Here is a 14,461-nt window from a genome sequence, read left to right as displayed (position 1 = left end):
AAATGGCACCGATGGGAATGTGCACGCTTACATCTGGAGCGTTACGCGCAAGAAGGTGTTGATATTCTTTATTGCGAAACATGATCGGCGAAACATGAGGGAGAATCTACGAATCAGAATTGAAACATCAGTTCAATGAATGGCACCACCCGGCGCTCCCACAAAAGGTCAAACAAGACCCAGCAAACATTAAGGTAATGATAATTATATCCTATGACCACAAAAACATGATATTCTCACATCAAGTGCCGGTTGTAATATTTTCTATAAGTAGAAACTTTGCTTTGTATATAATTAAACACAAACAAACTATTTGCTGAGCAAAACAATATATTCACATTTAAAAAAAATATGCGTGTGACAGTTTCGCCAACTAAGACTTAGCCTTCATCAGACACTATTTGAAGATAGTGTCTGATGAAGCCAAAGTGTTAGTTGGAGAAACTGTCACACGCATGTAGTTTTTTTTAAAATGTGAATATATTGTTTTGCTCAACAAATAGTTTGTTTGTGTTTAATCAAGTGCCGGGTTACCGTAAATGCTGCATACTATGCCCCGTATCTGAGTCATCATTTGTAGCCAGCATTTCGATGCAAACGACCACATCTTCTGCAGTCTGGACCGATTCTGCATCACAACAACTCCAGATGTCATACTATACACGGAGAGTAGACTCCCTTACGACAATAGGGTTGGGAGATAATAGAACATGCGCTATATTCCTCAGATATGAGTCTGTTGTTTTGATCTGTTCCCGAAAATGAAAGAATCATTTCGGTGACAACGTTTCCGTGATATTCTCAGCATTGTTCGTGTCTTAGGTTGTTACCTCGAAAAACCCTCACACAAACAGGGGCTCTTAACGGTATAATACATCTACCAGATATCTGGAAACGTATTCACCAGGCAGGTGGGAACTACATCGAGGGAATATCGGCCGCCCAAAGGTAAAACGAAGTATCTACATTTTGCTTGTTTTGAGAAAAACAGCAGGAAAGGTTATTTTTGATAACGTTACTGTGAAATACTTTGTTTTCTTTTCGGCGTCAATGAACACTTAGACAATCGATAATTGTAGAAGTGTGTAACCAGAGAACTTCTTCAATATTCAACAGGAAAATAATCACTTTATATACAAACGAAATTTGCTTTTTAATTAGACTTTCTTCCCAAACTTTACATAAGGAAAGTGTCTGATAAACTTCCTCGTGACTATAATAGCATGCGAACCTTCGACACAGGAGACCTGGGTTCAATTCTTGGTGGGAGCTCATGGAGCTCGGGTTCCACGTTAAGCCGTAGGTTCACGTTTCATATAGTCTTGATGGTGAATGGGATGCTAAAATCCAAATTTTATTATTTAGACTTTATTGCAAGCATCATTCATAAAATATTGCTTCTGTCCTGAGTAGAAAACCCCTAAAAGAGTAGTAGATAGCCAGAATATATAAATAAATACACCAAAGATTGTTTCCATGTTGTTTATCAAATTAGTTCAGCTACAGCTGACTACACAACTGTTTGTACAAACTCAATTCCGCTTAGGTTTTATGTAGCACTAAGTTGTTGAAGATAGTGTGACCTTTCACATGTTTAGCTGTTCCTTGTCAATTTTAAGGATCAAGCTAGCAAAAGGAGTCACATTACTTACATCATCGGAGCCTACACAACGCAAAACACTGTTATTATATGTATGTAGGTTTATTTTATTTGTATTTTACCTTATATATTTTGAAATGTACGTATATCCGTTATTTTCATTAATTTTTTGGAGTTCCCAAGGGACTGGGTCCCTAAGCTATAACTTGTTTAGCTTATACATAAATTCGGAACTGTATCAACATAGTATTTAAGGAACATAATATTCGTGAATCGTTGAATTTAATTTAATATAAAGAAACATAACCTTTTTCAAATCGCAAAAAAAAGTAATACATTTTTTTTGGAAAGTACAATTAAAGTGTAGGTAAAGGTTCGAGTTATAATAAATAAATAAATAAATAAATTTGTATTCATCTGACATAGCTAAGTATAACATCACTACTTTCATACTAAAAAAGTTTGGTTTAAATTTTAGCGTTTTTTAAAGTACCGAATCTATATGAGATATGGATCCACAGCTTAACGTAGGATCCGAACTACAAGAGCTCTCAGGGAGAATCGAACCTAGATCTCGCGTGCAGAAGGCATGTATGATAATGATATAGCTATGAGGTTTCGCCAAAATGTATAATTACATTATTTATGCGTTAGGTTTTACATTACTTAAGTCCTTACCCTAGGATCCGAGTTGTGCCACGACTTGGGCATGACTACTTTTATCGTACCATTTCCTTCATTATTGTTACGCATCTATTTCTGAATTTGTGCTTCAGTACACAGGAAGTATATTAAAAAGTGAAACAAATTGTATTGTGTAATCATATGATTTTATGCTGTGACAAAACTAATGTAATTTCACCTATTTCGCTGTTGGTGTTCAACTTTACCTACTAGCTATGAACTTGGGACTGGTTATTCGTCCTAAGAGCACCAGTATGCCAGCCATATATTATTTGTTATTATTTATTCTTAATGAATTCAAATATTGAAAACTATTTCAAATATCATGCATGAGTTTTCATATATTAATTGCTAATTACATTATTTGCTAATTACTTTTATAATTTCGGAAAGTTCTTGCCAAAATACATCACCTCCTAACATGGGCGTCTCTGGCGGGGGGACGGGGGGGACGCGTCCCCCCAATATTTTGAAGTGACATAATCTAATATTCCGCTGAGATACTAGCAGTTAGATCATTTCCTTTGATGTCCCCCCCAAATTTTACATGCCAGAGACGCCAATGCAACGTTATAATTAGAGACTGGCCGCCTTATGCAGAGTCGTCTTGACATATGATTAGCGTCATACTAAAGGTCTGACTACTGTAGGAAACATATGTTAGTCGAACTCTTTAGTATAGCACTAATCACGCGTCAAAACGATTCTACATAAGGCCCTGGATGTGTAGGCACTAAAAGCCTGGAAAATAGGCACTTAAAATGTTAAAAATAGGAACTAAAATGTAACTCGAAGTAGTGAAGATAAATACTCAATACAATTAAAAAATAAATTTAAATCATAGATAATGTTCAAAGAATATAGAAACTTTTACTGTACAATAAAAACGTAGCTTGACATGTATTCCATGTATATTTGGTAAATACATTCTGTCGCATATATTGAGGATTCACCGGTTCTATTAAAGTATAATCACGCCAACGATGACCAATTAACGTGTAAAACCTAATAGTAACTATTCTCCTCGCAACTTATGGGCTTGACCGCAAATTGAAAGTAGATTATGATTTATTCAAGTCACAAGATCTTATATAAATATTTATGAAGAATTTATCCTGCAAAACAAATCATACATATTATGCCACTCTCACACTCCAATCTCACCATAATGTGCACTGCACCACATTGGTTATAATATTAGGTAATAGAAATGCTTTTAAATTGTAAATCAAAACAATTTGTATAAATTCCAGAACTTTTAATTTCACAAAAACTTTATTAACAAATACGTAAGAGGGTAGGCATACTACTTTACTATTTTTCCTACTAAATTGAAAATCTCAAGGAGAAAAAGTTCCGTTAAAAGAAAAGGATCAAATAGCTCGTTACTAATTGTTTCGCAATATCAAACAAAATTCTGTATATAAGGTTCAAAAGGAACAATTCCAGAAATTTAATTACTTCGAAGAGGAATAAATTTTAATTGTAGAAATTTTTTTATTCGAACCTTTATTTAATTAGGGTTTAATTTCTCACTCATACGTGCAGTGAACATAATTCAACCAAAACTACAAAATATAGAAAATTTGGATACTCACCAATTTTGCAGTAGACACTTGCTTCAATATCTGAAGACACTAGCCATGAAGGAATTACTTGACTGACCAATAATATCAATCACTCCAAATTTTAGGATTTTTTAATTTATCCAAATTTACTGTTTAAGAAAACGTTATCTCTAATTTTTTACTTAATCCCTTTAAAATTTTTATAAGCCACTCACTCAGTTATAAGTTTTAATCCCAGTTAATGAGATTGTTAAAGATTAAACATTGATTTAATAATTATTTTACAACCCACACAAATTTTTCAATTTAACGTCTCACCCTTATGTCGGTTTTTAGAATCTCTAAATCATGGCATTTAATTGCGTTAAAATACTTTGAATAGTAATAGGTTTTATCTACAAAAGATTAACGTCCCGAATTTACAATATCTTAGCCGTATTTTAAAGATCCTTTCAGAATTTACCACTGCTCAGAAACGTGGTTTAATGTCCCTAAATTTTAGTAGTGATACCCTTTAAACCAATAAAATAACTATAACTAGTTTTTATAGATTCACGAAAATTTTATACCCAAAACTCAAATACTTCTTAAAACCCCTTAAATTCTCTATTTAATGAAATTTAAGAAATTTATGAAATTTAATAAGAAATCTTTGACGTTAATTTTTAGTTTCCCTTTAGGCCAACTTTAAATTTATAATTAATAGCTACTTTAAATTTTTCTATTTTTAGTTTTTTAAGTCAATTTTGGTTCAAGAGAACAAAAAGGATTTAGCTTAATTTTTCTCTAACTCATTCTTTTAAACACAAAAGGAGTTGTTAGCAAAAGCTAGTCAAAAACTCCATTTTCCTAACAACACTACTCAGTCAAGAATCCTTTTGTATGACAAAGGCAACATTTTGTACTCCACACCAATTCAATATCTTGGTTTTTCCTCCCAAAAGACACTAGAATCATACTACTTTTGCTCTTTATCATCACTCCATTTAACACAAAACTTTCAATGCACAACTTTGTACGAAAGCTTCAAACTACAAACTTCAATGCTAAAAGAAAAACGAAGAACGTAGATACAGCTATCAACGAGCGAAATCAACTAGTACGAGTAATCCAAGAATCAGCTAGCGATGTTAACCCAACTAATAATCCTTCCGTGAATGACACGGCAGTTTCCGCTACACACACAACAAGGTGAAAAAGGAGGGGAGGGAAACAGGTTCGCGCAACGAACCTTGAGTGAAGAACACTGCCATCTATTATCGGAAATGCGAAACAATTGCAACTCACCATTCGATTTACAATGACTTACGGAACTTTTCCTTTACATTTTTTTCTTCTCTACTTTTTTAAAAAGAAAAACTAAATTTTATTGTGACAACATGTCACAACCTCCCTCCTACCAAAAAAAAATTTTGTAATATATAAATAAGAATGAAATTCTTTCAAAAATTTTTAAAAAATCTCTATCTTTGAACTATTTTATTACTCTGTTTTTAACACTTAACAAATTTCCAAACCTGGAGAGTTCAATTTTCAATTTTTGATATTTTCATTTCAATAGAATGTCTTAATATGTTGTATTTTCAAGACTCGTTCTGGAAATTTAAGGTCAATTTTCTGGAAGTCTTCCAATTTTTCTCCATGGAGATTCATCTTTGGTACCATATCTGAGCAATTCCAACCAAAAATACAAATGGACAAACATTGAACATTTCTGGATCCATCATACATTAACGTGCATCAACAAACAGGTGAAGAAAATTTACAATCATCACAGTAAGGACCAGCCTCATTTTTCTCTGTGAATATATTAAAAAATAAGAATATTATATACAATTTAAACAATATCATATATATATATATATATACATATTTCTACATATTTACAATTCTAATTTATTTCAGAAAACTGTTCAGAAGAAAAGTACCACCTTTTTCAAAACTCATACATCAATTTAAATAATTCTTTATTCCTTATCCCTTTTACACATTATCTTACAACATTTATTATTATTTTTTTTACATTACAGATCCCTTCTCGGAATAAACTTTTTAACGTCCGAGACGTGAACCCTTCGTTTATTATTTTCATCGTCAATATCTTCAACGAGCAAGGTATTAGCAGTAAGAAACCTACTTAACTTGAAAGGACCGATCCATACATAAGCTAAACTTTTAGCAAATTTATCTTTCAAGGATGACTTAACATGATTTTTAATTAGAACTTGATCTCCTATGGCTAAATTTACTTCTCGTCTGGTCTTTTCAAATAAAAGCCGACGTTTTTCCCAGCTTTTACGCATATTTTCCATAGCTTTCGTCCAAATTTCCCTTTGTCTTCCTCCATCAATATCTGCTTCAGATATTTTCCATCGGGCTTCTAGAGGACTCATAAGAGCTCTACCTAAGAATATTTCTGATGGAACCGCTTTCAACCCATCGTGCTCACAAAGATTCATACTAAACTGAAGATCTTCAACATAAGAGCTCCATTTATCTTGCGCTTCAGCAAAGTACGATTTCATACAGACCTTCAATGTCTTGATGAAACGTTCCGATATGTTAGCTTCCGGGTGATACGGACTTAATTTAATATGTCTTATGCCCAAACTAAAGCAAAACCTTTCAAACACTTCTGAGGTAAAAACAGACGCATTATCTGTAGATAAGGATTCAATGAACCCATATCTAATAAATAGGGAATATAGACGATCACAAATTACCTTAGAATTTATCTGCCTCAATTTTTCTACCATCACAAACCTAGAGCAATGATCTACTACTAATAACAAAAAAGAAAATCCATTTGACTTTGGAAGGGGGCCAACAAGGTCCGCCATCCAATTTGACTAGTTTCAACAATAGATCCTAGACGTCCCATTTTTGCCGTATTAGCTTGTTTGGACTTTTGACATATTTCACATGATCTAACATATTCCTTGACGTCATTTATAACTTGGTCCCATGTAAACCTTTTTAAAATTTTTCTTAGTGTCCTCTGCATACCAGAATGTCCCCCAGTTAGTTTCTCTTGATGAAAATATTCTAATATGTACGGAGTTAATTCCTTTGGTATTACAATCTTCAATGGAAATTTAATAGCTCTAGTTCTTTTAAGCAAAAACCCATTATGGAATTCATATCCTTCCACTGGCCTACCTGCTTCAAAACTTTCAATAATTTGATGTAATTGCGGATCCTTACGTTGGTAGTTCTGAAGAGGTTCCTTTAAATAAGGAAGATTCCATACATTAATACAAGATATATAATTACCAAGAAGATGTAAACCAACCATCTCCTTCTGCATCTCAAAATTATAAGGATCATACACTCTGGACAATACATCTGCTATTAAATTTTCCTTAGTTCCAATATGATGAATTTTAAAAGAGAACTGGGACAATTGCTCTACCATAGATCCATATTTCAATAACCTCTTCGGATTATTGGTAATCCAAGACAAAGCTCGGTTATCAGTATAAATGTCAAATTCCCTGAAAAGATAATGTTTAAACCTTAAAATAGTTCTAACTAAACTTATGAATTCCAATTCATAAATGGACCTATGCCTATCTGCTTCTGAAAGTCTTCTATTAAAGAACCCCACAGGTTGTAATTCATTATTTTCAGAATACTGGGAAATCACGCCCCCAATTCCTCGGGTCGAAGAATCCACGTGGATAATAAATCTTTTATTTAGGTCAGGACTTTTTAATACTACATTTTCCATGAATGACCTTTTTATATTGTCAAATTCAGTTTGTTGTTCTTGTCCCCACACAAATGGTTTTTTAACAGATCTTAATTCAGATATAGGTCCAATTATATCTTGAAATCCTGGAATGAAACGAGCATAAAATTGCATCAATCCACATATTTTCTGCACTCCTCTCCTAGTTTTGGGGGGTGGTAAATTTACTATGGCCTCTATTCTGCTCGGATCCATTCTGACTTCCTTTCCATCTACAATAAACCCAAGATACATTAATCTCTTCTTAAAAAAGAAGGATTTAGTTGGGGAAATAGTTAGTCCAACTTGCCGTAAACGATCAAGCACTATGCGAATCATCTTCATATGTTCTTTCTTTGTTTGATGGGCCAGGACTACATCATCAAAGTAGGAATAAACTCCCTGATCTTCCAAATCACCAAGAACATCCCTCATAGACTTCGCTAAAACGCTTGATCCGATCTTAATTCCAGCTGGCAATTTGCAATATTGGAAAGATCCAATAGATGTAACAATCGTAGTAAGGTCCCTACTATCCTCATCAATCTCTAATTGGAAGTAAGCTTTCGAAAGATCAATTTTACTGAAATATTGACACCCTGTGACGTTTCCTAGACATTCTTCCATATTAGGAATCGGATATAAGTAATCTGCTAATATAGAATTAAGTTTAATATAATTCGCAACTAAACGAAAGGACCCATCTCTATTCCTTACAATAAAGCAAGTACTTCCGTAATTAGAATGATCAACCTCTTTTAAAACACCCTGTTCAACTAAATCTTTTATCACCCTTTCAAAAATTTCACGCTTATCTCTAGGAACTGGAAATGGATTTTCCCTAATAAATTTGTTTTCTCTTAAATATAACTTACATTTAAAATTTTTAAGACAACCAATTTTTTTACTGATGATATCAGAATATTCTAACTTTATTTCATTTATAAAATCCCTAATGTCAGTATCAATCCAATCAGATTCATTTAAATTTTCAACTTCATTCATCAACTGTGATTCCTCCTTTTGATCATTAGGTGTTTCAACCTTTGCCACCACATCACCACGTAATTGTCCGGTGAGACGATTAAATCGAAGTTCGAACTCCTCCTCGAAACTATCAGTCCACTCCACCTTCTCATTCAAATCACTATTCGATGTACCACACGATATTAAATTGTTCACAGTCTGTGATGCAACACTCTTCTTGTTAACTCCTTCGACCACCATAATCTGATTAGGCAAAGTTCCTCCTTGATGATGCACCTCCTCATTACTAGTACTCAATCCAATGTCCACCATACATTCACGAGCTTGAAAAATTTCAGGTGTAACCGAAAAATTTCCACCTAATTGATTAGGTAAAACACTCCTAATTTGAGTATTCAATCCAGATGGTGATGATCTTCCTCTAAGATAAACACAAACCAAATTTGACGATGACACAAACTTGTGCGATGAAGCAACATTTTCTCGAACCTCACCATCATCCATCCAACAAAAACGAACTGATCTTCCAGAGTTTTTAAAAATTAATTTTTCCTCACTCATGTCAATAAGAGCGTTAACCACAGTTAAATAGGGAACACCCAATAAAATATCGCAAGGGAGCGTTTCCACCACTATAAATGAGACTATTTCTTATACCAGCAATTTCAACCTGAAGGGTGACCACTTGATTACTTTCAAGTTGCTTTCCGTTGGCTAAGTCCACCTTAATTGGATCACACTGTTGACTAATGACCTCATTATTGAAATTTTTAATCAAAAAATTTTTATTCACCAAATTCAAAGAGGACCCTGAATCTATGCATAGAGCCACTTTACTACCATTGATCTTTCCAAAAACAAAGGATGCCGATTTTCCCTGAATATTCGCAGGAACAACTCTTCTATCTGATTGCGGATTGAAAACTGCATTAGAGCGTTTATAACCTTTACCTTTATAATCCAAGCTCAAGGCCTTATTACATAATTTCGAATTCTGAAATTCAGATCTAAACTGTCGTTGAGTATTTCCCAACCTTTCATAATTACCAGTACTCTTACTAGTTTCTTTATTTAAAGATTTACTCTCTTTATAATTTCCGTAATTAGGTACATTTTGCTTGCAATCATTTCGAGCAGAACCAAAAACAGCATTATGTCGAGTCTCAAACCCATAACCCCCATTAGTTGGCATTGTCATAAAATTTTTTTCCCTATTCTCAAATTTAAATTTATTGTTATATTTCAAAAATTCTAATTTAGAACGCTTATATGAGTTATAGGCTTCGACTCGTTGTTCCAACTCAATTAAAGTTCTAGGCCAGTAATTACTAAAGCATTTAAATCTATAGCTTGGATTTATTCCATGCAAAATAATCGAAACTATATCAAATTCAGATGTTCCAACGCCTAATACCTTAGCTGAATGTGAAACACTATGAATGTAAGAGTTAACGTCTTCATTCAGTTTCATACACCTGTAAACTCTCTCTGCAATCAGTCTAGATCTAGCATTCATCGATACGAATTTATAAAAGATCTTATTCCTAACATCAGGCCATCTCAACTGTAAACGTATGCAATTTTTAATCTCATCTAAAAGCAAATCTCGAGTTTTAGTAGTCACTGCAAACAAAATTAACCGCAATGGAAACTCATAATTTTCTATTAATTCATTCAGAGTTACCAAAAGCTCAAAAACTGAGACACTATCTGAACCATCAATAATTTTTAATTTTCCAACACGTTCATTTAAATTTTGTGTTATTTTATCAAAAATAAATTTATCCATCAATTTGTCAGAAATACTAAATCCACCAGTTACTTCTACCTGTGGGACACAGGGTTGTCCATCTAGAGATCGACCAACATTAAACGTACTAGGCTGTGTTAAATTTGTTTGAGGGTGACCAACATTAAAGAAAACAGGCTGGGTTAAATTTGTTTGTGGTTGACCAACATTAAAATTACTAGGCTGTGTTAAATTTGTTTGAGGTTGCCCAACATTAAAAATACTAGGCTGTGTTAAATTAGTTTGAGGTTGCCCAACATTAATGGTACTAGCCTGAGTTTGAGTCGGACCAGAGTTAAATACAGGTTGACAATAATTTTGAAAATTTCCCATAATTGGATTTTCAACATTAAGGCTCTTTAATTCAGTTTCACAATTATCAACTGCAAAAGAACGAGGTAAATTAGTAACCAAACCTAACGGTTGTTTTCCTAATTCTGATACAAGTCTATTATTAACTTCCTGACCTTTCGATTTGTTTTCATTTGAAGTCAACAAAGATTCAGATTTTATTCTTCTTAAATCATAATTAACAGGAGGGATTCTACTAACAGGAGTTTGACTAGGTTTACTATATTTATGAGCACTCATTAAACTCACTCTATTTGGATCTGCATAAGGTACATGACTTGACACACCAAGTCCACCACTACACCTCGAAGCTCCATTTCCAAACGCGAAATTATTCCGAACTGAAAAATTTCTCATATTATTTTCAACTAAGTCAGAACCATTACCGGCTATGGCATTTGATGACTCAGATATTTCAAACCTACTACTCGAACTCAGCAATGAAGGAAAAGCATTAACCGAACTATCGGAACTAATTAATGGTTCAACCTCCCCCGTCCTATCAATCGTATAAAAGGTATTTGGTTCCAAACTCATACTACTATTAGTAAATGACGAATAACTTGCCATTTTTTTTTCTCGGAAGTTCAAAACAAAACTTGCCTTTGAATATAAATGAAAAGGAAAAGGTTTACAATACAAATATTTAAATACAGACTATTAATAACTAAACTACTCCTAACTACTCTCTCATTCATACAAGCACACCAAAAATACATCAAATTTCAAAATAATACTATTATCTAATAATCAAGATTCACAAACAGTTTCAATTCATTTATTTTTATTAAATGACAATAAACAATAAAAACTCTGCTTCTCTGCATTCAATCTTCAGAAATCTTGGACTTTCATAATTTTTCCGCTCTTTTTTTTTCTCGCTAACGTTCAAAATTCCTTAATATTTAAAGGGAAGGAATAAAGTTACAACCCATTAATACATCTTTTTTTTTTCTAACCGGTCGTAAGATACTATCTCACCATTCACCAAACTTGTAAACCCATTCAACTATAACGTAGCGTATAACCAGAGTTACAAATAATTCTAAATTCTTAATCAATTAGTGTTTATAGTTTTTTAACCCACAACTCAATTTACTAATTTTGCTGAACAGTTTCCGAAAAGGTTTTCGCAGCTATAACCCGACCTAATAAATACACACAGTACTCAATACAGCCATTCCAAAAAGGCTATTAAAACTTTTTTCTGATCAATTTCAATCTAATTAAAAACAATTCAAATTTATTAATTTATTACAATCCTAAATTTTTATTTGAACAAAATTCTATTCATTGAACAATCCTCAGCCTACTTAATACTATTATTTTAAATTTACGGCTACTCGAGTCACTCATACCAAATCATAAGACCCATAGCTGCGTGTCATTCACGGAAGGATTATCTTTAATTGTCGCATATATTGAGGATTCACCGGTTCTATTAAAGTATAATCACGCCAACGATGACCAATTAACGTGTAAAACCTAATAGTAACTATTCTCCTCGCAACTTATGGGCTTGACCGCAAATTGAAAGTAGATTATGATTTATTCAAGTCACAAGATCTTATATAAATATTTATGAAGAATTTATCCTGCAAAACAAATCATACATATTATGCCACTCTCACACTCCAATCTCACCATAATGTGCACTGCACCACATTGGTTATAATATTAGGTAATAGAAATGCTTTTAAATTGTAAATCAAAACAATTTGTATAAATTCCAGAACTTTTAATTTCACAAAAACTTTATTAACAAATACGTAAGAGGGTAGGCATACTACTTTACTATTTTTCCTACTAAATTGAAAATCTCAAGGAGAAAAAGTTCCGTTAAAAGAAAAGGATCAAATAGCTCGTTACTAATTGTTTCGCAATATCAAACAAAATTCTGTATATAAGGTTCAAAAGGAACAATTCCAGAAATTTAATTACTTCGAAGAGGAATAAATTTTAATTGTAGAAATTTTTTTATTCGAACCTTTATTTAATTAGGGTTTAATTTCTCACTCATACGTGCAGTGAACATAATTCAACCAAAACTACAAAATATAGAAAATTTGGATACTCACCAATTTTGCAGTAGACACTTACTTCAATATCTGAAGACACTAGCCATGAAGGAATTACTTGACTGACCAATAATATCAATCACTCCAAATTTTAGGATTTTTTATTTTATCCAAATTTACTGTTTAAGAAAACGTTATCTCTAATTTTTTACTTAATCCCTTTAAAATTTTTATAAGCCACTCACTCAGTTATAAGTTTTAATCCCAGTTAATGAGATTGTTAAAGATTAAACATTGATTTAATAATTATTTTACAACCCACACAAATTTTTCAATTTAACGTCTCACCCTTATGTCGGTTTTTAGAATCTCTAAATCATGGCATTTAATTGCGTTAAAATACTTTGAATAGTAATAGGTTTTATCTACAAAAGATTAACGTCCCGAATTTACAATATCTTAGCCGTATTTTAAAGATCCTTTCAGAATTTACCACTGCTCAGAAACGTGGTTTAATGTCCCTAAATTTTAGTAGTGATACCCTTTAAACCAATAAAATAACTATAACTAGTTTTTATAGATTCACGAAAATTTTATACCCAAAACTCAAATACTTCTTAAAACCCCTTAAATTCTCTATTTAATGAAATTTAAGAAATTTATGAAATTTAATAAGAAATCTTTGACGTTAATTTTTAGTTTCCCTTTAGGCCAACTTTAAATTTATAATTAATAGCTACTTTAAATTTTTCTATTTTTAGTTTTTTAAGTCAATTTTGGTTCAAGAGAACAAAAAGGATTTAGCTTAATTTTTCTCTAACTCATTCTTTTAAACACAAAAGGAGTTGTTAGCAAAAGCTAGTCAAAAACTCCATTTTCCTAACAACACTACTCAGTCAAGAATCCTTTTGTATGACAAAGGCAACATTTTGTACTCCACACCAATTCAATATCTTGGTTTTTCCTCCCAAAAGACACTAGAATCATACTACTTTTGCTCTTTATCATCACTCCATTTAACACAAAACTTTCAATGCACAACTTTGTACGAAAGCTTCAAACTACAAACTTCAATGCTAAAAGAAAAACGAAGAACGTAGATACAGCTATCAACGAGCGAAATCAACTAGTACGAGTAATCCAAGAATCAGCTAGCGATGTTAACCCAACTAATAATCCTTCCGTGAATGACACGGCAGTTTCCGCTACACACACAACAAGGTGAAAAAGGAGGGGAGGGAAACAGGTTCGCGCAACGAACCTTGAGTGAAGAACACTGCCATCTATTATCGGAAATGCGAAACAATTGCAACTCACCATTCGATTTACAATGACTTACGGAACTTTTCCTTTACATTTTTTTCTTCTCTACTTTTTTAAAAAGAAAAACTAAATTTTATTGTGACAACATGTCACAATTCTCTACAGCATTTTATAACCACACATAACAGTCCAAATTTTATACACTTATCTATACACACAGCAGTCCAAAGTTTTGCAGCATTTTATCACTGCACATAGTACTCCAAAGTTTTACATCTTATCACTACAAAGAACACATATTTCTCGTGACAGGCAGAATCCTTTTTTGAAATACTAAATTATACATTTTTCCCCAATAAAGTCTTACTTTGAAGAAAATGCCTAGAATGGGCAACACTAGGCACTATAGCAATTATTTAGGCAGGAATGGGCGAAATAGGCAAAATAAAATTGGCTTAAATTGAAACTATA

This window comes from Thermobia domestica, chromosome 8 (genome assembly GCF_964235325.1).
Source record: "Thermobia domestica chromosome 8, izTheDome1.hap1.1, whole genome shotgun sequence".
In the NCBI taxonomy this organism is placed as follows: Eukaryota; Metazoa; Arthropoda; class Insecta; order Zygentoma; family Lepismatidae; genus Thermobia; species Thermobia domestica.
The sequence above is the reverse complement of the archived record's forward strand: the minus strand, read 5'-3'. Positions refer to the sequence as shown.